Raw genomic sequence first — 27,849 nt, 5'->3', positions numbered from 1 at the left:
GTAAAAAAAATGAAAAATCAAGTTTTACTTTTAAATTTCTTTTTGAGGACAAAATCCCCATTATAACTAGTATCCCTTTAGAACATATTCGGTACTTACGTATTATCACAACAAGATTTTCGCGATAATACCGGCTGTTTCCAGATGTGTACATTTTACCAATAATGCTTTTAAAATGTCACATAAAGTGCTTTCGTTCACATTGAAAATTTAATGGTGCCTTTTTTTGCTCCCCACCCCAAACAGTATTCACGACAAAGAAATTCTTGATTCTCAGGTTATGCAGCACTTTTACCAAGCATTCTGTAAAGGGGACATTTAATAACTACTTGTGGAAAATACCTTCTTTTGCCTACAGATGTCTTCCTACTTACTTAAGTGTCTGCCTCTGTCTCTTTCTGTATTTTAAGTAGCCGCCAGGTTGGGCCAATCAGGAAAATGGAAACTACCATTCTCTATGTCAAAGTGAAGCACTGATAGGTTTTCAGATAGTGCAACTATTGACTTATCTGGCTGTCCTTTGCTACTGGATAATGAAACTGTCACAGCACATGACTAGAAGGAAAAATATATTGTTTGGAGGAACAGACCAAATTATGAGGTAAAGTATATGGACATTCTGCGAGCGCGAAAATCTCTATGACATACTTTACAAATTTTTATTACAACAAAACCAAACAAAAAAGATCTGTATCTCTTTATCAGACCACCACATGCCAGGACTCACATGGCTCACCTTTGTTGCTCAGTGATTATGGACAAAGATAATGGTTGGGGGGGGGTGGCAAACACCCAAACCCAGGGGGAAGTTCTACATTTTACTTTAATTCAGTTAATAAAAGGTTTTCTATATGTTAGATGCCTTAAACTACACTGAAAACACATTGAAGGTTTTCTGGTTGCAGTAATACATAAGTACCACATATTCTTACCTGTGATCTACTACCACTGTGAGCTATTTGTCGAAACTCCTTTCCCTCCCATTTAGTGTTACTAACTCAAGAAGGTGCTCTTGACAAGTCAAATGTCTGTGTGCAGAATAATTTCCATAGCAAATTCAGTAGCAAACTTTTCTTAACACAGCATTTTCAAGACAAAGAATTCCTAAGTGTATGTAAAGGCATTTTATGTAAAACAACTCTCATGTAATTATTTGCATATTTTCCTGTAGTCGTGTTCCTGTTAACTATTCCACAATTAGAAGGCAAACTACATTGTTATTGTAAGGCTAATAAGACCCATGCTCTTCATATAAAGGTAAATAAATGCAATATTTTATATTTCTTGCAGTACTTTATCTGCCATACAAGGTTAAGTAAACTGGACATGAGGCGCAGAGCTAATAAAATATAAAAAAGCATGCTTGCACGGTACAGTTGAGAAAAATCTTGACAGTCAAGTATTACATTTTGCACTCTTCTGTGTGTATTCTGTATAGCTAGCTGTTTGAAAATAATCATGAATAATGACAAATACATTTCACACAATATAAATATCATGTTTTTTTCCTGAAATAAAAAATATTTATAATTTCAGAAATTATGTGCAAACCTTTAGATATCTGAAAAAAGGTTACCCATGATTAGCTTTTGTGTAATGAAGAATAGTGTGAAGAATATATATTTTATTCTCTTGGCAAATGCCTGTTTTGTTTTATGAAAAAGTATGCTTTTGTGAAACATCCAATTTGTGGTCAAGTTCCTGAATTTATCAGATGGGTAAGATTTATCATACCGCAAGTGAGGCTGGACAACAAATACTGTTTTGTAACAAATGTTCCTTTTGCATTTCAGGAGGGAAAGAGAGAAAGAAAACATAGATTTTGTGCTTTTAACTGCAATTTATACAAGATATGGAAAGGATCAGTGTGCTTCTTTATCTGTCAGGAGGTAAACTAAATGTAAATACTTCATATAGAAATAATAGTCCCTTAAAGTTTATTACATTTTAATATAAAATCCGTTAATTGTATATTTCTTTCTTCAGTTCTCAGTTTTTCTTCAGCTTTGATCTACCAGCGGTATGTTTTTGTGAAACAAGCTATAAGCTGGTACCAGGCTCAGACGTACTGTCAAACTAATTACACAGACCTGGTGACAATTAAGAACAAGCAGCAGATGGACCTTATTAAGGGTATAATTACTGTCACAGGCATTCGTGCTGTATGGATTGGTTTATACCGCAATACCACCACTTATCTTTTCCAGTGGTCTAATGGAGAACCGTTCATGTACTCACGATGGGTCACTGGGCAACCTGGCCAGGGTAATAGCATGTGCACTGCAATGTCATCATCTTGGCAAAAGTTATCTTGTAGCAATACATTTTATTCTGTCTGCTTTCAAGGTAAGAATTTGATAAAACTCCTTTACTACATTAGTCAGTCAACAACTTTTTAATGGCACATCAGAAAATAAGACAGAGTCATGATTCAGGCATGTATTATAAACCACTGAAAATATTTTATGCAAAATGCAACAAAATAAGTGAAACCCTGTATTCATTTTGTAAGATACACTTTTTAACATTTCTTTTATATTTTTCTTTATACATTGGATGGTGATTTTTCTAACAGAGCTGGCTACAAAAAAGGTATGTGTAACTTGTTCAGGGGGTTATCTCAGTAATCAGAGCATCTCTCAGATTATCAGTCAACCAATCAATCAGTGAAGAAATAACTTAGAGATCACACACATGCACACAGATGCACACACGTGCGCACGTGTGCACACACACACACACACACACACACACACACACACACACACACACGCACGCACGCACGCACACACACACACACACACACACATGCTCACTTACTCACAGACTTAGTCACTCACTCACACTTAGTATGTATACCTACAGAGAGTTTAAGGGATCATTAATTTAAATATACAAGACATATTTAGAATATGAGGGGAAATGAAAATGCTGCTCATAAATCTAAATAGCCATAGGAAATCTAGCTGCTGCATTGTTGCACCTTTCATGATGCATATTACAAACAAGCAAACAAAAGATGCAGTCACACTCACAAAAAAAATTTAACTGCAAACTACATGTTACTGTTTTGTAGTATAAAAGGTAAGCAGTTTTCCTTGGAAAGAGACTGGTATTACAAATGGCATATTAGAAATGTCTTCCAGGCAAAGGAAATATGTATACAAAATAACACGAGACACTAAATTAATTCTAAGAAATGACTCCCACTTATTTCTTAACAATGTGTTGCAGTTAATTCATGGTAGTTAAGAAATGTCAGATTTTTCATTTCTTTTAATTTTCTAGTCATCTGCATAAACTATAGACTTTGTTTAACCAACAATGCTTTATCACTTATTATTTTGTCCAGCATTTATATATATATATATATATATATATATATATATATATATATATATATATATATATACATATATATATATATATATATATATATATATATATATATATATATATGTATCTCCCTATCAGATTATTAAACCTCCGGAAATTTGAAACTCATATAGCTGAGACCATATGATCAAATTTGCGGACGTTTAAATGTTTTCAATGAAGATCACCATACAGCGCAGATTGGGAAATCTACCCTTTTCCTCACTGTAGTGTGATATCGGAGTTGGTATACTGAATTAGCAGGGGATGTGAGGTGTGCAGTGGGGCTTGCCTCTCCACAAAAACATTAAAAAAAGAAAGTTTTTATTTTTCTATTTTTTTTTTTTTTTTAACATATGAACTTCCAAAAATTTGATCATATGGTCTCAACCTTATGAATTTCCAGTTTCTGGACGTTCAATAATATGATAGAGATCCATATATTCTAGGCATCATTTTCAAAGATATGATCAGGTGCGGGTCTACAGAACATGAACCAGCCAGCTTACAACCTTTGCAATTGGTCCCTCCTGCCTCTGAATAGGAGAATAAAACCAATTTTTAACAGATCTTTCTTTGCTTCTGGATAGGAGAAGTTAAAATGCACACCTCTGGAACTAAGAATGCATACATCTGGAATTAGCAGCATTTCCCTGAAAAGCTAGTTTCTAACAAAAAGTTGACCTCTACTCTGTGTAAGAGGAGAAATAATAATTTTTAATAGGTATACTCACTTCTGAACGGGAGAAGTTAAAACACACGCACACTTCAGGAATCAAGAGTGTAAATGTCTTGAAGGGTCCCTGTCATAACACTGAATCTTCATTTCACTGGAACTCAAATGGTCAAACCCATTTGCAGTGTATATAAAGTATGCAATGATGTCATTTCTTATCAAAGGAATTATTAGTAGGGAATGAGTCCAGCAGAGTATGTGTGGATTGCGAAAGTCACCATCATGTTCTTTCACCAGACCAAATCTTTACGTCTGTGTTTGGTCTTGAGCACTTTGTGGTGTTCTTTTTTCTTTTCTCTGTAGTTCTGCATTCATGAAATTAGTATATATAAGTAATGGGGGTATGGTGGGTGAAAGAAGGCCTCTGAATAAGAGAAGAAAAGCAATTTTTAACAGTTCTCTTCTTGCCTCTGGATAGGAGAAGTTAAAACACACACTTCAGGAATTGTGAGTGCGTACATCTGTCATTAGCAGTATTTCTCTCAAAAGCTAGTTTTTAAGGAACAGTGTAGGTCATTTAATTATTTGCTAAAAACAACCCAAATTTCACAGCTGAGTAGCACTGTTATGGCTAGTAGGGGAAAGGGTACTCCCTCCTTCTACAAGGATAGGTTTCTTTTTGCCAACACAGCTAGAACACACTCCACTAAGAGTCATAATAGTTGACCCCAGCAACTGTGGCCATTTATTAATAAGATAACTCTTCATTAATGTTTAGAATTAAACACAGTAAGACATCCTAATAGCAGACTACCATTCCTTTAATACTGACAAATCAAGCACACCACTGCAAATAGTTTTCATGATTATACACTGCTGTATAACAACCACTTAACACTGGCAGAAAACTTCTTACCTGCTAGTGGAGGAAAACATATGTTTTTTTTACCAATGTCTAGTTCCTGCAGTAGTAACTTGCCCAACCCACATGTTTCCATCTGTTTAACACCTGGTATAAATGGATAAACTACAGTTTATTTTTATTTTTTATTTCCTGAAGTTTTCGATGAACACTCAACCACAAACATTGACTTTTGGATGTTGAATTTGAGCTGAACTATGATGGTGATATTGATGCAAAAATATACCACAAGGAATGCAAACATAACAACTTGCTTTCATATGACAGCATGCATCCTTAGTGTATATATATATATATATATATATATATATATATATATATATATATATATATATATATATATATATATATATATATATATATATATACACATATATATATATATATATATATATATATGATAATATTGTGAAGGAACAAATACTTAGGAACTGAAGACTACATATGAGGGATAGTGACTTTGATGCAGCTGTAAATAACCTCGGACAGCAATTTTTAAATAAAGGTTATAATAAGAAACACATCTGTCAACTCATGGATACAGCTAAGTCTTTAAGACACGGCAATGGGAGACCATTTTTTTTTTCAGAAATGGAAGTGGAAACTTCAAGAGCATTGATATTTATAAACAAACTGCTTCATTTGTCAGAATGAATTTGATGGATGCAAGTGACACAAAATTCATATGTGACACTATACACAGTATATGTGACACTATACATAATAATTGGAAAATTTTGCTTAGTGATAATGACATCAAGGGAATAGTTGTCAATGTACCAAGATTTTCTTTCAGGAACAACAACCATTTGAAGCCTGTATTATGTGGGAGCAGTGTCAAGCATAAAGAATGTAAATCAAGTAGGACTGGAACATATCAATGCAGGTTGTGCAATATGTGCAAATATATTACCAAGACTCAAGGATTTACTCACGCAAATGCTGGAAAGGAATATAGTCCTAACTTGTATGCAGAATGCAAAACCTAAAAATGTTGTATACATTGCTAATTGCCAATGATGTTCTGGTTTTCACATTGGCTAAATGAAGCGACAGCTTAAAGAGTGGATATTTAAGCATGCTAGTGACATTAAGTTAAAGGATGAGATGAAAGTTCTATAGACATATTTTCCCTAACCCTGATCATACTGTTTTATGGTGCTACAAGTTGTCTTGGATAGTGTTAAATGGGGTGACTTGACTGCAGAGACTGAATATGCCAAGATGAACTGGATCGGCACTCTACGAGAGGACACACCCTCTGGATTGAATACTTGTTTTCCTTTGAAACCTGCCTTAAAGAGGCATAAATGTATTCACTGAAAGTGATTGGTTACTGGAATCTTTTACATTTCATGAATGAATTATTTTAAGCAGATCTGAGTAAGGGTAGTAAATTACCTGAAAGTGTTTATCTGATTCATTTTATCTTGGTTTTACTTCAATATCAAAAGTTATTTCATTTTATATGCTTGAAGCCTTAGTTTCATAGTTTCATAGTATAGTACTAGGCTATCTGCCCTGGGGCATTTGTAAGCCTAGCCATAGTGATGTGGCTTTTGCCACCCCATGAAATGGTACAAAAAATGTACAGAATAAATTTAGAATACTGTGCCTCTGTCTAGTAGTGACACAATGTAGGTCCCCTTATATAATAGAATTAGTTTACTGTGCCCCTGTCTAGCAGTATCACAGATGTGACCCCTGGGGTAAACATACGATCTCCCATCCACTCATCAAGATTTTTCTTGAAGAGAGTCAGTGAGGGGCTCTGCCTAATATGAACTGGGATCTTGTTCCAAAGCATGGGAAGCCTCTGGGTTATGAATCTATCCCTCCAGCATGTCCTATTCATACTTGTGCCGAGGTTTAAGTCTTTAGCTCTCGTGGTCCTGATGGATTTGGATTTTTTGAGGTGGAGCATGTCCATCAGATCCTGATTGGACATGGCCTTGTACATCAGGCAGAGATCACCTCTGAGCAGGCGGTATGCTACTGAATAGAGCTGAAGTTTCTTTAGTCTGGCAGAATAAGACATATATTGGAGACCCTTGAACCTCTTGGTGAGGTACTTTTGTGGTCTCTCCAGCTGTTGCAAATGCCAGGTGAGGTACATACCAAATGGGGCATTGTACTCAATCATGGGTCTGATGAGGGAGGAGTATAGGGGTACAATGACATCCTTGGATCTGAATGTGAATCCCTTCATGATGAGGTGTGCAAGGTAGAATGTTTTTCTAACCACTTTGGCAACGTGGGTGTCAAATGAGAGGTCGCTGTCGACTTGGGTCCCTAGGTCTCTGATTACTTTTTCCGTACTCAGTGGGTTGCTGTCTATGTGATAATTTGTGGGTACTTTGTTTTTCCCAAAGGAGATGACTATACATTTTTTGGCATTTAGTTTAAGGCCGTAACTCCGGCACCAGTTGTCTGTTTCTGTGAGGCCTTTTTGTAGGATGTATGTGTCCGCTGGTGTATCGACTGTGGCGCCTAGTTTACAGTCATCTGCGAACTTTGTCAGCCACAACCCTCTCAAGTTTGCTTTAACATCTGAGAAATAAATGCCAAACAAGAGGGGTCCCAGGACAGATCCCTGTGGGACACCACTTGTGACTGGCTTTGAGTCTGACATTGCTCCAGCGATTTTAACTTTATGGGTTCTGTCCTTTAGCCAGTTTGCAACCCATCTAGTGACATAAGGGTTTACGTTTAAGTTGTTGAGCTTATCTATGATGCCTGAGTGGGGTATTGTGTCGAAGGCCTTAGCCAAGTCCAGGTAGGCTGTATGGACTGCTTTGCCCTCATCAATGGCTCTAGTGACTGTTTTGAAAAAGTCAACGAGGTTCAAAAGACAGGATCTGCCCTTTACAAAGCCAAACTGGGTGGGGTCAAGTGTCTGTAGGTCCCCTATGTCTCTGTTTATGAGTTCTATAATGATTCTTTCCATAGCTTTGCAGACCAGGCTGGTTAAGCTTATGGGGCGGTAGTTCCCAGGGTCTGTAGAGGTATCCCTTTTGTGGAGTGGGACCACTGTTGCTGTACGCCAGTGCTCAGGTACATATCCTGAAGTAAGACTAAGGTTAAATAGCAATTTTATGTGTGGGTTTACCTCCTCTTGGAGTTCACATGACACGCAACCCGGGATACCGTCAGGTCCCATTGATGCTGTGTTTTTAGCTTTGTTTAGGGTGGTTCTCACTTGGGCATCTGAGATGACAGGGAGATTACATTCAGCTGGGATAAGTATTTCTTCTTTTGGGGGTGAGGGAGGGGAGAAATTTGCACTGAACCTGTCAGCCAGAATGTTGGCAATATCTGTGGGTTTAGTGTATTTTTTGTTGTTGTGAACTAACTCTGAGCATATCTGAGGGTTTCCGCCCAGGTTTCTAACATAGCTGAAGAAGGCTTTGTGGTTATCTTTAGTGTCCTTAGCGATTTTTCTCTCAAAGTTGGCCTTGGATGTTTTTATGAGAGAATGTAGTTTTCTGCTAATGTTGATCAGAGATGTCTTCCCTTCATGGGATTTTGCTCTGACGTGCAGTAGCTTCCTTCTTTTGTTATACAATTTGTTAATGGCTGAGGTCCACCAGACAGGACGCTTGCCTTTGGTGGAGAGGGACTTGGATTTATTTGGGATTGCATGATCCATGCATTCTTGGAGATGTCCATAGAAAGCATTTGTGAAGGATTCGGCATTGTGGGATGTGGTATCCACTGGCACAGTGGACTTAAAGGATAACATCTCAGTCTTAAGAGGAGTGAAGTCTGCTTTTGAGAAGTTTTTCACTGTGGTCTTTTGTGCTGGGGGTGGAGGTGGGATATGTATATCCAGAGTGATTAGTTTGTGGTCAGATCTCACTAGTGATGGATATACTTCCAGTGTGGAGCATTTTGTCCCCATGTTTGTGATGATCAGGTCTAGTATATTATCTCCCCTAGTGGGAGAGGTGACTAGTTGTTCCAGTGAATTTGAATTTATGAATTCCAGGAACCTTTGGGCTAGGGTATTAGGGCTAGAATAATGTACCCAATCTATGTTTGGGTAGTTGAAGTCTCGCAGTATGATGGTATTTTGTGATACATTCATATCCTCCAATGTCTTCAGGAAGGCTGAGTGGGGTTCCTGAGATTGGGAGGGTGGTCTGTAACATGCTACCAGTTATATAGCAGTTTTGTCTATGGTTAGTTGCACCTGTATGGTCTCTGATGCTTCATGTGTTGCTACTAACCTGGAGGTGTGGGTGTCCTTGATAAATATGGACACTCCCCCTCGCTTTGTGGTTCGGCCCAGGTTTTGGGGCCAAGAAGCATGATACGAGGTATAACCTGGTAGAGCTAGGGTGCTCTCAGGAGCCTTGAACCAGGTTTCAGTTACTGCACAGACGTCGATGTTCTCCATGCTGAGGAGTGCATCGACTGCCTGCATCTTGAGATTTAGACTTCTGGCATTGAGCAGCATTACCCTTAGTTTTTTTTCCATTTTTGTTTTCTAAGGAGGTGGGTTTGTCTTTTGAGCCTTGCCTAAAAAAGGCACTATGGGGGTGGCAAGAGCCTTAGCCAATATCCAGAAGTCCAGTGGGGACAGATGTAAGCCATCCCTTGCGAAGCAGCATGGCTTGTCCAACATGTGATCCCAGGCAGACAGACATTGGATCCCCTTAGAATGACACCAGTACTTGAGCCAATTATTAAAGCTGATCATCTTGTCTTTGTATTGTGGTATCATTCTTGGTGAGGACAAGATGCTGCTCAGGGTCAGGGTCATACCAGCCTGGGCTACATAATCGGAGAGCTCTTCTATGTCTCTTTTCATGTAGTCTAGGGAGTTACATCTCAGGTCATTCACGCCAGCATGGACAATGACGGAGTCATATTTGTACTTGCTTTGGAGTGACTTGAGTGCGTGTGTTATGTGGTGGATCCCAGCTCCCAATAGACAGCTCACAGTCACCCTCTCCTTGTTCAGCCTGGTCAGCGGGACATCAGTGTGTCTGACTATAGAGTCACCTATTACTAGTGTATCAGGCATGGTGTTTGGCCTTAAGGGCTGTAATTGGTTGACACACTGATTTATTGAAGTATGTGTTGCATGTGTTTTGTTTTGAGGTGGTGGGTTTTTGGATGTCTGCTTTGGGAGCCTCTGTTGTTTTGGTAAGTTTTTTATTAGAGCCTCCGAGTATGTCTTTGTGTTTTTATGTGTTTGGTTTGCAGTTGTGGTAGGTCTACGTGGGACTGGGATTGTTGTGTGTGTGGTTACCAACTGAAGATTCCCCAAAGTCTGAGAAGCCATAACTGAAGATATTAAATCTTCAGTTGTGGTCATTTTGTTGGGTTTTCTTTGCCTTAGTTTTATTTTCCTACAACGACCATTTGTGACCACACTCCTGGTTTGCTTGATATATATATATATATATATATATATATATATATATATATATATATATATATATGTATATATATATATATATATATATATATATATATATATATAAATATATATATATATATATATATATATATATCCACAGTTCCTCTTCCTATTTTTACATAAGGGGTTGGGGTGGCATTTAATATGATTAGCAATCATCTGCAGCCAATGATCATACCACTGCATGGCTAGCCTTTCTGATGGCATATATATATATATATATATATATATATATATATATATATATATATATATATATATATATATATATATATATATATATATATATATATATATATATATATATATATATATATATATATATATATATATATATATATATATATATATATATATATATATATATATAGATATAGATAGATAGATAGATAGATAGATAGATAGATAGATAGATAGATAGATAGATATACAGATTTACCTAGGGATTCAGAAAACTCTGTGTAGGCTTAGCAGGAAGCTTACATGGAATTTACGTGTTTGCACTGTGAGCAGGAACATTGATTACATATGCATGATATGCACTCCATTTAAATGTAAACAAGAATGATTTCATGACCAACAGCAGTGTTGCAGGCTTGCAAACCGTATAAAGCAACATGAACACCTGAAAACATGTACACCTGTTTACCTACAGACAAACTAGGTCTGCAGGATTGTGGGAAAAACCGCAATGACTACCAAGGTTTTTAGTAAAGCATTGTATGCAGTTCCAATACATTACATGAAAGTGTATATAGTGCAGAGTAGTGTGCAAACCTGTTTCAGGCATACTGAATAAAAGTTTTGTAAGTGATCATCAAGGGTACATATACTGTATTATAAATAGTCAGGGGAAGTGTGCGTATTGAAAAGGGACATACAGATGAATTGTAGGAATGAACACAGGGGAGAAGGACAGGTGAAACATTTAATGTACAGCAAATAAGGGCATGAAGACAGTTGTGGCATAAACACTAATCATATATCTACATGATACAGTACATGCTACTATATACACATTCTGTATGGGTACAGTTATGTCATCACATGGGTATTGTATATTATGTGATTGTCGCAAAAGATGACATATTAGTGGAGAGGATACTTTGTGATATAATCATCCCGATATGATCAATGGAGAGGACATATATCAGGGATGGCTATACCATACAGGTTAGGTATATATTATGAAGCTGCACAAAATGACATGCCTGAATATGATTGTAATGTGAGCATAGGTCTCATCCAAGGGGGACACATAGCAACAGGGTCATGGACAACAGTAGACAGGAGCATGCACAATAATGGACAATATCAGAATAATACCACCACTAATCCCATGGTTTTGACATAATATATGTGATTGTGATATTTGTCCAGGGATATCTTCAGATGGAAGTTTAGATTGAAATAGTGATGGGTTTCAAGAGGGTAATGGAAGAAGCTAGTTGGGGGAGGGTTAAATAGGAAAGGAGGATAAATGGGAGGAAATGAGGTAAGTGTAGAGTGAGGCTGAATAAGTTTTGTGAGAGTTTAGCTGGGTAAGATACCACATTTTGGCATGAACTTGTTACAGAGCAGGATTACATCTGAGACAACCTGTAGGAACTTTGGTGGTCAGGTAGGACTGGGGGTTAATAGTGATATGAAGAATGAGGTGAGTATGGTGGTGTAATATTTTCTTCCTTTCTCTAATAATGTATTTCATGGCTATGGTAGTCTTAATCTTAAAAAAAAAAAAAGAGGGGGAGAGTTGGTGATATTTGGTACTTGGGGTATTAAGCTCACTACTGTTAATTGCCAGGGGGGTTAACGGTGTAGCTATGTGAATTTACAGGCTTGATGCGATGTAAACATTACTACATTGTTGAATGTGAGCTATATGGGCCTTGTTGGGGTTCGCCAGTGTATGAGGTTAAATAGGTAGTTATTATTGCAAATCTTTCTCTTCCCCCGTCAAAAAAAAAAAAAAACTTCTGTTTCCTTTCACTATTGGGATTTAAGTGAAGGTATACATTAAGGTCATACCTCTGTACTACAGTTTCTGCGCATGGTGATTACAATGGGCTTATCTGGTTTAGTCTACAGTGTTGCATGTTCCAATGGGTTGATAGTTTGAGCAAGTGTCTTTTGCACACTTTTAATGTTTTTATTATTAGTCGGTTTGCGGAGAGGCCTAGAAATTTCCTGGTGTATGCTTTGGTTGGTTTCATTGATAGTTCATGGTTTCACAGGCTTTTCTTGGTGTCTGCCTGGGTTGGATTTGTTGGTGGTTTATGGTTTTGTGGGCCATGTTTATCATACAACTCAGCCATTCAAGTTTCTTGGAACTTGACACTTTGGCTGCCTTATGTTTTCTACTGTTCCTGAGATAGTGGAGAGGGTTGAGGCATCGGAAGGAAGGTATCAGTTAAAGGTGGGATAGGGTGGCAGTTTAAAAAACATGAATAGGCAACAGGAACCAATACTCCACTCTAAAGGTTGATAGGCGAAGTAAACTTTTAAAGAAATATTGAGCTACACACTCGCGTGTGAGAAGAACCACAACAGAGCAAACAATATTATCACATTAAGCGTTTTTCATCTGGATAATGTCCAGACTTCCTCAGATGTTAAACACAAATTCTTGTAAGTTTTAAAAACCCCATGTTACATGACGTAACCAAGTGGGTGGTACCAAACCAAAATTTTCATTAAAAGGCTAATGATGGTTTAATTTAATCACCAAATAACATAAATATAATATCGTAAAATAGCAATATTGTAAAACAACAAAATAACAAAATAACTGCTCCGAAGGTCAGCAAAAATTCCATTTAACAAATACATATTGCACATAAAGAGACATAAACACTCTACAATGATCTAAAATATCCTAAAATGTTCCAAACCCATAAAGTGTCCGTACTTTCTTCTAAATGAAATTGAAGTATTTTCATTTTAAAAATGAAGACAAACTGTACACTACCATTCTAAACCAATGTTCAATTGCATGCTATCCTTGCAGTGCCTTCAAAAGTCCTAAGGGCTCTAATTTATGCACTAATAGTAGTCATTTAAGGTGTAATCATTTAAGCTACATAATCCTAAAGGACATATGTTAAAAAGCATGTGCCTTTTTATGTTTCACTTCTCCATGAATACCTGAAAGGCTTAAGGTGAGATAAGTTCCACATTTTACACAAGTAACCTCTTTCCTAATGAAGTTATATGTATTTTAAGTGAATGTTAGTTTGTTCGTTCCTAATATATGTGAATCATTCTTACTACTATTTATTTGTTAAGATTAACAATTAACAATATATTTAAAAGTGTATGTATTAAACAAGTTTAATAGATGTTTAAAATAATATTTAAAATGTTTAATTAGTGCATACTCACTAATATAGTGAATTACGTATGAATAAATATATTAACTATTAAAAGAATATATATATATATATATATATATATATATGTAATAACTATAGTAGGTATATGAAAAATAATATATGTCACTGATACAAGTCTTGACAAGTACCAAAGTGCTTAAACACACATGTATAAAAATACAAATAACAATCGTACGGAAGGATTGTTGCAGCAGCATTCAGGGAATAACAAGCACACTAGTGTGGTTGTAGACAACGCTGGTTTCACCTGTAACCAGAGACAGTCTACTTCATCAAACAGTGGATTTTAGATTCCAGGGTTGATAGGAACACAGGATATTACAAACTGGCTGAGTAACGAACTGAATTTGGAAAGCCAGCAGGGGAGTATGGACCCTGACGTACAAGTCAAGAATAATGTGAGTATCAGTGAGAAGCTGAAAATGTTTGATGTGAAACTTTTAAAAATTAAGAAACTTCAATTAGAGCTTAACTATTTTGACAAATGTATTAAAGAGAAAATAGTACCGAAGGGCCTAAGGTACTGGCAATACCCGACGGGTTTAGAGCCGGAATTTAAATTTTATAAAGAACTTGTCGATTTGTTTAACAACCAATGTTTGGACTTATTAAGGTGTATGTCGAAACATTATCAAAAAACAATCAATAGTTTGGCAATTAACATTATGGAATTTGTGTTTAAAATTAAGGCTGATGCTGTATTTAGTCGTTATCAGAATGACTATAATCATCTATTTACAAGTATATCCCAGCAACTTGAGAGACTTAAGGCAACTAAAATTAAAAAACTACAGAGGGATTTGAAGGCTTATGTGGAGGGTACCTCTTATCCAAAAACCACCAACTTCCCAAGTTTTGACTACTCAGGGAAGATTTAATCAAGGAGTTCCACTTGTCCCTGTTCTTATACACGACCATGTAGTTCCATCAACATTGGGTGTTAACATGAACAATGGACATAATAACAATGATAGCGAAAATTATATCAATGTGAAAGTGGACCTTGGCAACGCTTAGTATAATACCAATGAAAGGGGACAAGCCCTTCAGTCTAATGCCCATCCCCAACAGCAATACCAACACCAACAACAACAAAAAAACTACCAAGGGGGGAGGGGGAACAAATGGAGTTCGAATACGACATACCACAAAAGGACTTACAGCACTCACAGCAACAAGAGGAATGAAATATGTAAGGAAACCCATCAGTATGGCTTGATAAACTGTACTTGTGTCGGACTGTCCTTAATTCAGAAGGAGATTTTAAAATATACAACTACACTGAGTATACTATTGACAGTAAGTTAGTAGAGCTATTTGCAAAGGGCTAAACATTTGTTCCTACAAGCAAGAATGACTTGGCTGACCTTTTAATTGACTTTAAACTATTTATAATGAAGTTAAATCTAACACTACTTCTGGGTAACACTACATGTAGTAAAAATGAACTCAGAATTGCGAGTACATTTAGTCCACCAACAAACACCTTAGTCGGTATGTATGAATCATTGTGTGAACACGTGTTCAGGAATACCGTTTCAAGTAAAAAGAGGAATGTGAACAGAGACAACTTGTCCTCAGAGGAAAGATTTTTACTGACATCTTTTCGGAGTCTCCCCATTGGTTTTATGAAACCGGACAAGGGAGGGGTAATGAAAAATGAACACTATATCACGAAAATGAAACAACTGTTGGAAAAAGAAACATATGAGGAAGTAAGCTTAAATGAATTAAATATTGCTTATAATAGGATAAGAATGTTTATTAATGATTTATTTATCGATGGTCTAATTGATGTCCATCTAAACCACTTCCTCACAATGTTATCCCCGAATCTACCCACCATTTTTGGTGTACCAACGATCCACAAGGGGACCTCTAATCCACCAATGAGAGCCTTGGTAGATGCAAGATAGTCCATCACCTACCCATGTGCTAAAGTAGTGGACGCTTTGCTTAAAAAAATTTGTGAGTAAAGAAAGGCCGATTTGTAAGGACTCATGGTCTTTTCTTGAAGAAATTAATACATTAGGTTTCAAGGGAGAATGTAATTTCCTTACAGTAGACATTTGTGATCTCTCCTCATCCATCCACCACGACCTAGGTACTGAATGGGTCCTGGAATTTCTTAGACTAAAGGGGGTGACTGAGAATGAACTGAGACTTGTAGAGGAGTTATTGGGCATTATTTTAAAGTATAATTTTATCCTCTTCAATGACAAGTTCTATCTCCAAAAAATTGGAGTTGCTATGGGGTCCCCTTGTGGAGCTAGTTTTTCTAATCTAGTAATGGTACAGTGGGAAACTAACTATTTTTTTACCAGTATGTGGATGGAAAAAATATTTTTTACACTAGATTCCTGGATGATATCTTTTTAATAGTCGATGGTGATAGTAATGTAACCAATAATATAGTGGATTTTTTTAATGGTACAACAAGTTTTTTACAATTTACAAAGGATTTTTATGAAAATAAAATCCACTATTTAGATGTTCAACTTGAAAAAAACACTCAGGAACAAAAATACATAGCTAGGATATACAGGAAAAATTCTTACTCAAATTCATTCCTGCACTTTATCAGCTCCATTCCCCCACCAGAAAAAAATCAGTGGTGAAGGGGCAGTTGGTACGAGCTACAAGGATGATTACTAGTGAAGAGGACTTCATGGAGGAATGTGATAAATTAAGAGGGATGTTCTTGCATAGAGGCTACCCCAATAAACACTTGACTAGTATTATTAATGAAGTACAGTTAAAAAGAAGTAATGGGGTATATAAACCCATACTGAGTAAAAGTTCACTGGGAGGGATGACAAGGGAGGAAACTATGGTAGCACAGCAAACAGATGTAGAATCAAGTAATATTGATGCATCAAATAGTACTAAGTAATTCTTATTCCCTCACATTGGTGATAACATACAGCCCAGATGCTGAAGAGATTCAAAGAATAGTAAGGAAATATTGGTATCTAATGTCTGTGGACAAAGACATTTTTAATAAAATAGGGGAACACCCAACCATTACCCATAGGAGGGGCAAGAACATGAAAAGTTTGTTGAAAATGCCATGGAGACTGATTAAGGGTAATGCAGGCATGTACAGATTTGACTTATGTTGTTATTGTAGGTATACTGAGTTGGGCAATAGGTTTTGGATAAGGAATATGGTTTACCACATTAGGGACAAGTTTAACTGCAATTATAGATCAGTAGTATATTTGGCACAGTGCCAAGGCTGTCAGGCATTTTATGTCTGTTTGACCGACTGTAGACTGCGTGAAAGGATCTACAAACACATTTATGCTATTAATAAGCACAAAACGGACAATGCTTTGGCAAGACACTGTGAGGAAAACCCAGACCATTCTTTTAGGTTTAAGATCATAACACAAGTAGACCCACAGGATAGTAGGAGGATTATGGAGGGTAACATGGTTAAACTACTCCTTGAAGAAAGTGAGTTGAGATGGCAGCTTAGACTGGATGCTTGCAGTCCCCCAGGCCTAAATGAAATTTACTCATTAGCATGTATTTTAAAATTTAAAAGTTTATTAAGGTGGACATGAGGTAGTTAATGAGCATGACTATTTGTTTACGTATGATTATGTATTTTTATACATGTGTGTTTAAGCACTTTGGTACATGTCGAGACTTGTATCAGTGACATATGTTAGTTTTACATATACCTATATATATATATATATATATATATATATATATATATATATATATATTTATTTATTCTTTTAATAGTTAATATATTTATTCATACATAATTCACTATATTAGTGAGTATGCACTAATTAAACATTTTAAATATTATTTTAAACATCTATTAAATTTGTTTAATACATACACTTTTAAATATATTGTTAATTGTTAATCTTAACAAATAAATAGTAGTAGGAATGATTCACATATATTAGGAATGAACAAACTAATGTTCACTTAAAATACATATAACTTCATTAGGAAAGAGGTTAATTGTGTAAAATGTGGAACTTATCTCACCTTAAGCCTTTCAGGTATTCGTGGAGAAGTGAAACATAAAAAGGCACATGCTTTTTAACATATGTCCTTTAAGATTATGTACCTTAAATGATTACACCTTAAATGACTACTATTAGTGCATAAATTAGAGCCCTTAGGTCTTTTGAAGGCACTGTATAGATATCACGCAATTGAACATTGGTTTAGAATGGTAGTGTACAGTTTGTCTTCATTTTTAAAACGAAAGTACTTTAATTTCTTTTAGAAGAAAGTACAGGCAGTTTATGAGTTTGGAACATTTTAGGATATTTTAGATCATTGTAGAGTGTTTATGTCTCTTTATGTGCCATATGTATTTGTTAAATTGAATTTTTGCTGACCTTTGGAGCAGTTATTTTGTTATTTTGTTGTTTTACCATATTGCTATTTTACTATGTTATATTTATGTTATTTGGTGTTTAAATGAAATCATCATTAGCCTTTTAATGAAAATTTTGGTTTGGTACTACCCACTTGCTTACATCATGTAACGTGGGGTTTTTAAACCTTACAAGAATTTGTGTTTAACATCTGAGGAAGTCTGGACATTATCCAGATGAAAAGCGCTTAATGTGATAATATTGTTTGTTCTGTTGTGTTTTTTTTCACATGTGAGTGTGTAGCTCAATATTTCATTAAAAGTTTACTTTGTCTATCAACCTTTAGAGTGGAGTATTGGTTCCTGTTGCCTATTCGTGTTTTTTGAAGTTTGTGGCTCTGTTTAGAGTCTTTTAGGTTGGCAGTTTAAAAAGGATGTTTCTGTGAGAGAGGCAGTGCTGGACTTACTGGTGGCTTGTTATATTGTTTATTTGAGAGTACTTGTCGAATGGAAATGGCACTTTCTGCTATGGGTATGCAGATAGGTGTGCCTTTTTAATTTTTTTTTATGATGGGGTTGGGTGGTTTTGATGTGTAATGACATGTTTATTGTTTGGTGTGGCTTGTTGGGTTTTCTGCTCTGGGGCTGTAGAGGTGTTCATCTTCGTAATTTTGTTGGTGATTTTGTTGTGTGGATGTTGGCACCTGTACTTTTCCACGCTGGACCGCTACATTCCAGTCTGAAATGAAGTTGAATGGGGACCTCGTGTGGTTAGTTTGGTGCAGTTGTGTAGCTTCAGTTGCCTCTTTGTATTTCATTCTTTGATGTTATAGTGGTGAATGGAGGAGTTTTGATGCTTTGTTTTCTTAAGGAGAGTGTACGCCTGTTTTGCGGGTTGAGAGTTCCCCGTGGGGAACGGTTGTCGGTTGCTCATGTTTGGGTGGTGATAACAGCCATATGGGAGGATTAAGGTAGGTCCTGGGTTGATTATTGTTTTCACTTGCCCCCCCTTCCCCATAGGAACCAGTAGCCACAGTAGCACAGCAGGTAGCAGTTCGGCTTAGCCTTGTGTACCCTAAGCATGCTATCAATTTTATTAAAGTCTGGTGCCTTGGTTGGATGCATCTGTAGCTATGAGAGTATACAATACACACTATCACTTCCTTGGTCCTAGATATGCTGTTGTTTATTATTACCATGCAGTAAATAGGCATTCTAGCTATGCTGAGGTCACCTGGAAAACAATGATTTCGTTTAGAAATCCACTGAAGAAATTGTCCACCATAAAATGCGTTCAGAGAATCATTTTGTTAATCTTACAGTTCATCAGAGTTCAGGGCGTGTGATGCTATAATTGATGACATATATATTTAGGTCTGTCCCATTAAACTAGATATTGTTGAGAATCAAATAATAGGAATAAATAATGACAGTACTACTGAAATGATAGAACGGGTAAAAGCGATTATCATCCTGGGTAAGAGAGATGGGTTCCGGGAGGATGGTAAATACATCAGTGCTGCAAAACATGAGCCAGCAGTTACACACACCATAGGGCTGACACATTTCACTTCCTCAACATTACTGTTACAAAAATTGGTGCGTACACTTTGGTTAAGGCCATTAGGTCTGTTTTCCAGAGGAAATGGTGCATTTAAGATTTCTTGCTTCAGTTTTGAGCTGGATAATGCATAATAAGAAAATGTTTTTCACTTGGCAGTTTGGGTTGAGAGGGTGAGTTCATTGGTGGAGTTTTGTGGTGGTTTGTTGGTAGCATTGTTACTTCAGGTTCTGATTCCAGTGCATGGGGGGGCTGTGCTTTGGATCAGGCTTCTGTTACTCATCATTTTCAGATGTGGTAGTGTTATAAGTACGGTTGCTTCAAACTGCCATTTGTATGTTATTTTTTTTTTTTTTTTTTTAGTTTCTGTGTCCTTGATGTAGATTTTATTCAGGGTCAGTGGACAAGATCCCACAGAGAAAGAAAACAAAAAAAAAACTTGGTGGGCCTTACCCAAAGCACATTTTATAATTAAAGAGAGGTAAACTCAGATGCCATTGGTGTGTATAGACATCAAAATCAGTTAATTTGATAGGGAGATTAGTCTTTATGGTGTTTCTTGGCTTCCTTTGTTGAACAGTTGTTGTAGTTTGAGACCCTTGGGGATTACATCGAAGACAGATGATGAGTCTGCCAGCACCCCTATTCAGGAACTGAGACAGTGCCTGGACTTTGTCCTTCTGTACTTGCAGATCTCTTGGTTTGAGAGGTTGAGAGGTGGGATAATGGGGTCTGGGTTTGTGTAATGACTTCTGTAGGTTGCCTTGTCTCTCAGCGGAGCAGATTTTGCATCATCCCATGGGATCGACTCCCCTCCTTTTGCCGCATGGAGGCTGGGTAGGTGTCCAGGTGACTGTAGACAGTGTAGCTAGCAGGCACTGAATATGCTGTCATGGCAGTTCAGAGTTTTGGGGGTCCAGATGCAGTTTCATGTTCTTGTTTGTGGTGTTTGTATAGTCAACAGTGTTTACCCTGCAAAACACTCAGTGAGCCATTCAGTGTCCAGGGTTTCAAGGAGGCAGTACTTAGATGGGTTTCTGTTTTGGTCAGCTGATTTAAAAAAAAAACATGACTACAGCTAACTGCGGCAGCTCTTGCAAGTAGAGAGGGAGGTGTAGTATACATAATTACCAAATTTCATACCTCTCAACTATACAGATTTTTGCAGAATGTCCAGATTTATGGGGGGGGGGGGTGATTAGTGGCAAATCATAAACTGTGGCAGCTCTGGTGAGTAGAGGTAGGCATAGTATACATAATTACCAATCATACCCCTCAACTGTACAGATTTTTGTAGACTGTCCAGAATTATGGGGGAGTGATTAGTGGCAAGGCATTAGACATTGAAATAATGACAGGCATTTAAGCTTCAGACTTCATACCCTTTAGGAAATTCATGCTAATGCAAAGTTGCATTCACTGCGGACATCTCCATCACAATCTTTCCATCAACCAAGCTAGTCTGTTTTGATTGTCAAAGTCCCTGAGTTCAACATAAAATTTAGTTCAAAATATTATTTGTGCCTCCTTTTAATCCCTCCTAAAACTGGATATTTTTTGGCGACAGGGTAGGGCATTACACTTAATAATGGCAATGCTTAAGGAGGAGCAAATGGGCTGTATCCCCTTTTTAAATTTTTCAGGGTTTGCAATGTGGAGTACTCGCACCTGATAGTAGCTTTATCCAAATTGTAAGGGGTGGGTAGTATGATAAAGTTGTTTCAGTGATGTCAGGTAAGGACTTCATTTACATCACGGTTAAAGGTACCTGCAGGTTTGAAGGGGCTGCATGGTTAGTCACAATACTTTAGGCACGCTGACATTTATAGTTTGGCACAAATGTATAAAGACAGAATGCTTTTAGTGGTTCATTAACAACTTTAATTGTGAGGCTTACAGCACAGTTAACAGGTGGTTAATTTAGTTGTAGAGTAGGCCTTTGCTAGAATAAGGATTAATTTCAAACATGAACTGCTGTGTCCTTAACTGATGAAAGTTTCATGGGATGTGGTACGCCTTAGAGATATGTTTATGTTATGGAGATATTCTGTCATGTTTCAGGCATCTTAACTGTCACTGCTGGGTGCATGTTGCTTTAGGGATACTGGTAGAACTTGCAGCTCAAGGGGGATGCTACCAAGGTTCCATTCTTTTGGGGACAAGGGTTGTAGGCAAGTGTAGAGACTGGGTAGTTGATCAACAGGGTAGGCCTCTGACAGGGGTTAATGTTAAGTAATTTTGGTTACATGTGTGCATTGAATTGACAGTTTTCTTTTTTTTGTAGGTGGAGATGTGCAGAGTGGGCCTCAGTTAGTGACCAGTAGGAAGCAGGCCAACCAGAGTGGTGTGCAGCAATGTTACAGAGGACAGTGTGTAGAGTGAGCAATGGTCAGTGGCCTGAAGGAAGCAGTGCTGAAAGGCAATGGATTCTGCTGGGTGATGTTCTGGTGGCTGGAGTGGTGCTCAGAGATCATAGGTAATGCTAGTTTATTTGGGGTCATTAAGGCATGCCAGAGTTACTGCAGTTGTAGGGGTAAAATTGGGGCAAGTGTGGATTTGGTATGTTGGGGCAGGGTACAACAGTGCTGAGGATTATTTATGGATAGTGTGGGGTCCCCGCATGTGGAGAAGTCGCAACACTCATAGGATCATAGTAATTTATTGGACTAATGTCTGCAACGCTCTTACAAGCCAGCCAAATGTAACCCGTGCTTCCATGGACAAGAGGGAGAGGGATGGAACCCTTGGGGTGACTTTATAGTTACCCATCTGGTTGTTTAAACTATTTAGTGGAGGGCCAATGACATGTTTGTCTTGACAAGATTCTGGAGTTTGTTTTAAAGGTGGGGTATCTTTGGGGCAATGAATTTGTCCCTTAAGTAGGTACTGGTAAGGTCACATGCCAGGTTAACTATTTGTCAGGCATGGAAGCAAGGTAAGGCAGTTAAGTTGGTCAAGGAGGATTTAGCTGCAAGTACTGTAGTTGCATGGGTGACAAGGCTATGTAACGTTATTAAATCCTAGTGGTTTATTGGTTTGAAGGGTTTGGGTAGATGGAGAGGTAAGGATTGAAGGATTTGGGCTTTTGTCAAGTTAGGTTGTGTTGTGGGCGCTGGTTTTGGGAAATGGAGGTTTGAGGCATTAGTTTATGTGGCATTTATGTTATGGATGCATAGTCCTTCTGAAGGCAGTTTATTAGCAAATGCTAGGATGGTCATTATATGTTCTGCTTATGCTGGATAGTTGGTGGATGGCAGCATTGCTCTTAAATTGATTTTGGAAAGGCAATCTCATTTTTAAATGCTTCCTTTACTAGCTGCATAGGTAGCATGGGGGGTTAAGGTTAGTTCTGAATGCTGTGGCTAAGATTCTAGCCAGGAGGGTGTTTAAAGTAATGCAGGTGTTAGGTGTTTCAAAGCAGTCAGCACCTTAATCTGGAGCATAGTATTGTACTACCGTTACCCTTCAGGTATGATATGTTGAAGAAGTTCTTCATTGCTGTGCATCATAGGTGAATTTTCAGGAACTAGTTCAGGGGGACTCAGGGAAAGGAGTATACTTTTACTGTATAGTTGTTTATGTCCAAATTCTGGTATTATATTTTGGGCCATTTTTCATAAACTTCTGGTTTTCTGGCAATTAGTGTCAAATCATTAAGATTTGGAGTTACAAAATTCCTTCAGTAAATTTATGTTACTGCAGGCCTGTTTTATCTTTCTAAGCTTGTGACAGCAATATTTGAAATTATACCTATCAGCATGGTTTCAGGTGGCAGTGCAGCCCCTTACAGTCTTTGTGAAACATTTGCAAGGTGACAAGGTGGGAAAATATCTGGAGTTATGTTTAGAAGGTTAAGAAAGGATTGGTGATTTAAGGAGGTGATTTCAAGCTAAGGGTGTTGTGTGGTCTACTGTGGTTATTTTGACTTTGGGGAAGGGCTTATCAGTTAAGTCAGCTAGTTAGACAATTGATTGCTGTGCCGAATGTTGTTAGGCCATGGGGAGGTTGAGTACAGAGATCCAGTTGGGCCAGTGGCTATGCCATACACCAAATTATTGACTTTTTAGGTATGGTTAGGCTTGTTTTAGAGGGTTTGTTAAAAATTTTTAGAAGGAAAGAGGGGGAACAGCCTGGTCAGGTTGGTGGGCAGAGAAGAGGGCCAGGCTTGCCCCTCCTTCTGTTCCCCATCTGGTGTTAGAGGTTCATTCCAATGAGTTGGGAAATGCAAGTGAGTGGTTGGACGCTGCTTGCCAAGTATAAGTAAGTAAGTGGAGGTGAGGATGGTGCTTATTTGGTCGGGTGGTTATTTCAATGAGTTGGGAAATTCAAATGAGCAGTTGGATGCTGTTTGATAAGTAAAGTAAGCAAGTGGAGGTAAGGATGCTGTTTACTTGGTCAGAGTGAGCAGTGTTATGCTGCCCTAATTTAGCTGTTATATGGATGTTGGGAAATTAAGTGAGCGGTTTGCCCTGCTTGTAAAGCAAAAGTAAGCAAGTGGAGGTAAGGATGCTGCTTACTTGGTCAGGGTGAGCAGGGTAATGTTGGCCTAAGTTAACTGTTAAATGGATGTTTATGCTGTGGTTAATGCATGAAATATTAGTTGATCGATGAAGTTATGTTTATGGAATTCTAATAAAGGTCATCAAATGTCATTTGGTGTGATGTGTGTTTACTGAAGGGGACCTGGACAACTGTCATTATTTGTCAGCCATCCATGACGGGAATCAATCAAACCTTCCTCAAAATTTAAAATCTGCCAGAGATATTAGGAGAGACACTGTTATACATGTATTTAAAATTAGGATAAATCCTGGTGAGTTGACAGGGGTGCATGGCATATATATGGCACAATCCACACTGTTATGAATGTAACCCATGCAATCAATGTTGTTGGTCAGCTGTGGGCACATGTTGGTGGGCATTCCTCATATCATCTACCTGAGTACACAGGTCACAAACCACTTGGTCTTCTCATAGAGGTATCCTGTTTATATTATAATTAGTTTGTGCATTTGCTTTTATAAAATAATCACCCCATGATTTTTGTGCTTCTACTGTATCTCCATGGCTGTGGCAGCAATCATTTGTGTGTGTTGATTTTGTCCATATTATACCAGTATCACACTTGGATTCAATAATTGTCCACAATCTGCAGTCCTCAACAAAGCTGGTTGGATAAATGATGTGTAAGTCATTCTTTAAAAAAAAAAAAAAAAAAAAAAAACAATTTTATTAATGACAATCATAAAATAAGAAAATATAATCATAGAAAATGTACAATTTTCAGTTTAAGCCTAAACAAACTAAAATAATCGAACATAACTATTTACAAAAGACGTTCACTAACGAACAACATGTGAGTATTACTACATGATTATTATGTACACAATTATCAAATTATTTTTCTAATAATTAAAATAACTTATTCCACATATTGTATGAGATTGTATTCCTAGTAGTCCTTGATTTGATGGTCAAACTTTCTAAATGTGCAACTTCAATAAGTAAATTTTTAAATTCTTGAAATGAAAGTGTTACATTTCTGATTCCTTGTAATGGTTTTTCTTATAACAGCTAATATAGACCAAATCACAGGGTACTTAGTTTTCCTATTACATTTGGAAACTGGTGTATTATATAAGACAAATGATTTAGAAAGTACAAAGTTATCAGAAAAAAGGGTTGCAAAAAAATATTAATATCTTCCCAGTATTTTTCAAGTCTAGACAATCAAAAAACATATGTGACCAGTCAGCATTTACTTCCTTTTTGCATCTCTAACATGTTATGCTCTTCTTACTAAATTTGCTTATAGTGTTAGGGGTAAGGAATGATCTATACATATACTTTCATGTGAATAATCTCCATTTAGGTGATGAGGTGGTCATACTGGCAGATTGTAATATATTTAATTTATCTTGGTGAGAAGGCTGATAGTTATTAACAGAAGAAAAATAATTCCAGTAGTTATCAGAATAAACATCTAAATCAGACTTAATTGCTTTATATATGTGTGATAATTTGTTTTTAATAGGATATTTGTGTTGTGAGGATAACATCAGATAATACATTAATTTAGGTATTGACTTTTTTGTTATTGCAGACATTGAGTCAAGTTTATTTAAAAGATAATGTCCTACGTTTTGTAGATCAAACCATAACAGAGTATCTATTTTGAATTCAACCTCAGGATAATCTGTTGATTTCAAATCATCATTTATCATCATCTGATACTAATATAATAAATGTTTTTGCTTGAACAATGACATTTTTGTGTAGTCAGATGAGAATATAACTCCTTGAGTGTAAGCTATATGGAAAAGGAGAAACAGACAATCTTTTTATATATTAAATTTATATATATAATTTCTAAAAGTTTTTAAAAGAAGGATCATATAATTAGATTTAAATGTGAGAAGAATAATCTGAAAAAACTATCTTTTAGTTCTCAAATAAATGAATTGTTCACTCTTGTTACTTTTTCAGAATTAATATTGCTATTTATTTCACATGACAATATTTCTAAGAATGTTTTCCACTTTGCATTGTATTCAGTATCTAAAAGAAGGGATATGGCTTTAAGCAATGAAGAAATTGAATAAATTTCCAGGTTGGGTAAACCAATACCTCCATTAGTCCAGTCTCTCATATGATAAGTTAATGAAATTCTAGACTTATTTGGGAACCACAATAATTTTTGAATCATTGAGTTGATTTTTTTTTATTATTGATTTTGGAGGGGGTAAAGAAATTGATTCTGTAATGTAAAGTATTTTAGGAAGTAAAACCATTTTTGTGATTGAGAGTTTTTCTTCCAAACTAAAGGAAATACTTTCCTATTTAATTATAAGACCTTCAATTGATGTTAAAATATTATTAATTTTTTTTAATAATATCTCTAGTATTGTTAGTTATTACTATACCTAAATATATTATCTGTTCAAATTATGCTAAGTATTATATATAGTTACAACAACATTTTATATAGTTATTGTGTAATGTAAATGTATTTTAACCAATTAAAAGGACTTGAGTTTTTTTATTATTAAATGTTAGTCCAGATTTCATTTGAAATTCTTCCATATTTCTAAAGACTGAAGAAATAGATGAGTTATTACCCCTAATGTTATAAGTATGTCATCTGAAAACATTTCTAATTTAGAAGAAATGTTAAAATTCATTTGAAATCTTCAAGGCCTTTGTCAAGCCTAATTAAGTTTGCCCAAGGTTCCATTATTAAAGTGAAAAGTAATGGAGATAGAGGGCATCCTTGTTTAGTTCCTTTAATTATTGGTATGTATTGGTATATTTTGAGAAATACTAGTACCAATTTTAATGTAGGCTTGACTGTCTTTGTATAGATATGTAATAAGATTTATAAAAGTATTAGAAAAATTTAGTTCCTCCAAAAGTATAAATAAATAATCCAAATTAACCGAGTTGAAAGCACAATTTATATCAAGACTGATTAGTGTTAAGCTTTTATTTAAGATTTTAACAGATTTGATTAAGGTTATAGTTCTTTTTATATTATCATATGTATTTCTATTTATTATAAAACCTGTTTGGTCTTCATCCACTAGTACTGGAAGAAAATGTTAAGACTATCTGCATAGATGGATATGAACATTGTATAGTCAGTATTTAATAAAGAGATTGGTCTATAGAAAGAGCATTAGGTGGGCTCTTTGTTAGATTTCAGTATGGGTGATATAAATTTATATTTCCATGAAGGTGGAATTGTATTTTCATTTACATAAAATGTTAAAGACTTTATGGAGTAATTTTAATGCATTATTAGGCAAAATCTTATAAATTTCTGGAATAATGCCATAGTTACCAGGAACTTTGTTTTGTTTTAGTTTGGTAATTTGAGTTTGTATGTCCTTAAAGGTTATGGGTTTATCTATGATGGCAGCCTGTTCTTCTGATAGTCTGTTTTTAGTATATTTATTAATGAAGGTTTTATTTTTTTCTTTAGAGTCATTTATCCTAGGTTTCTGATTAATATTAAAGAAAAACATCTCTAAATTCTATTAGAATATTTTGTAGATCAGAAACCATTTTTCTTTTTTTTTTTTTGGGGTAGAATGTCTCATTTATATGATTAAGTTTGCTTAGTCTCTTAGTTTTGTTAGCTAGTA

Source organism: Protopterus annectens, chromosome 9.part0, assembly GCF_019279795.1.
Source record: "Protopterus annectens isolate FY-2018-M chromosome 9.part0, PAN1.0, whole genome shotgun sequence".
NCBI classification, from domain to species: Eukaryota; Metazoa; Chordata; order Ceratodontiformes; family Protopteridae; genus Protopterus; species Protopterus annectens.
The sequence above is the reverse complement of the archived record's forward strand: the minus strand, read 5'-3'. Positions refer to the sequence as shown.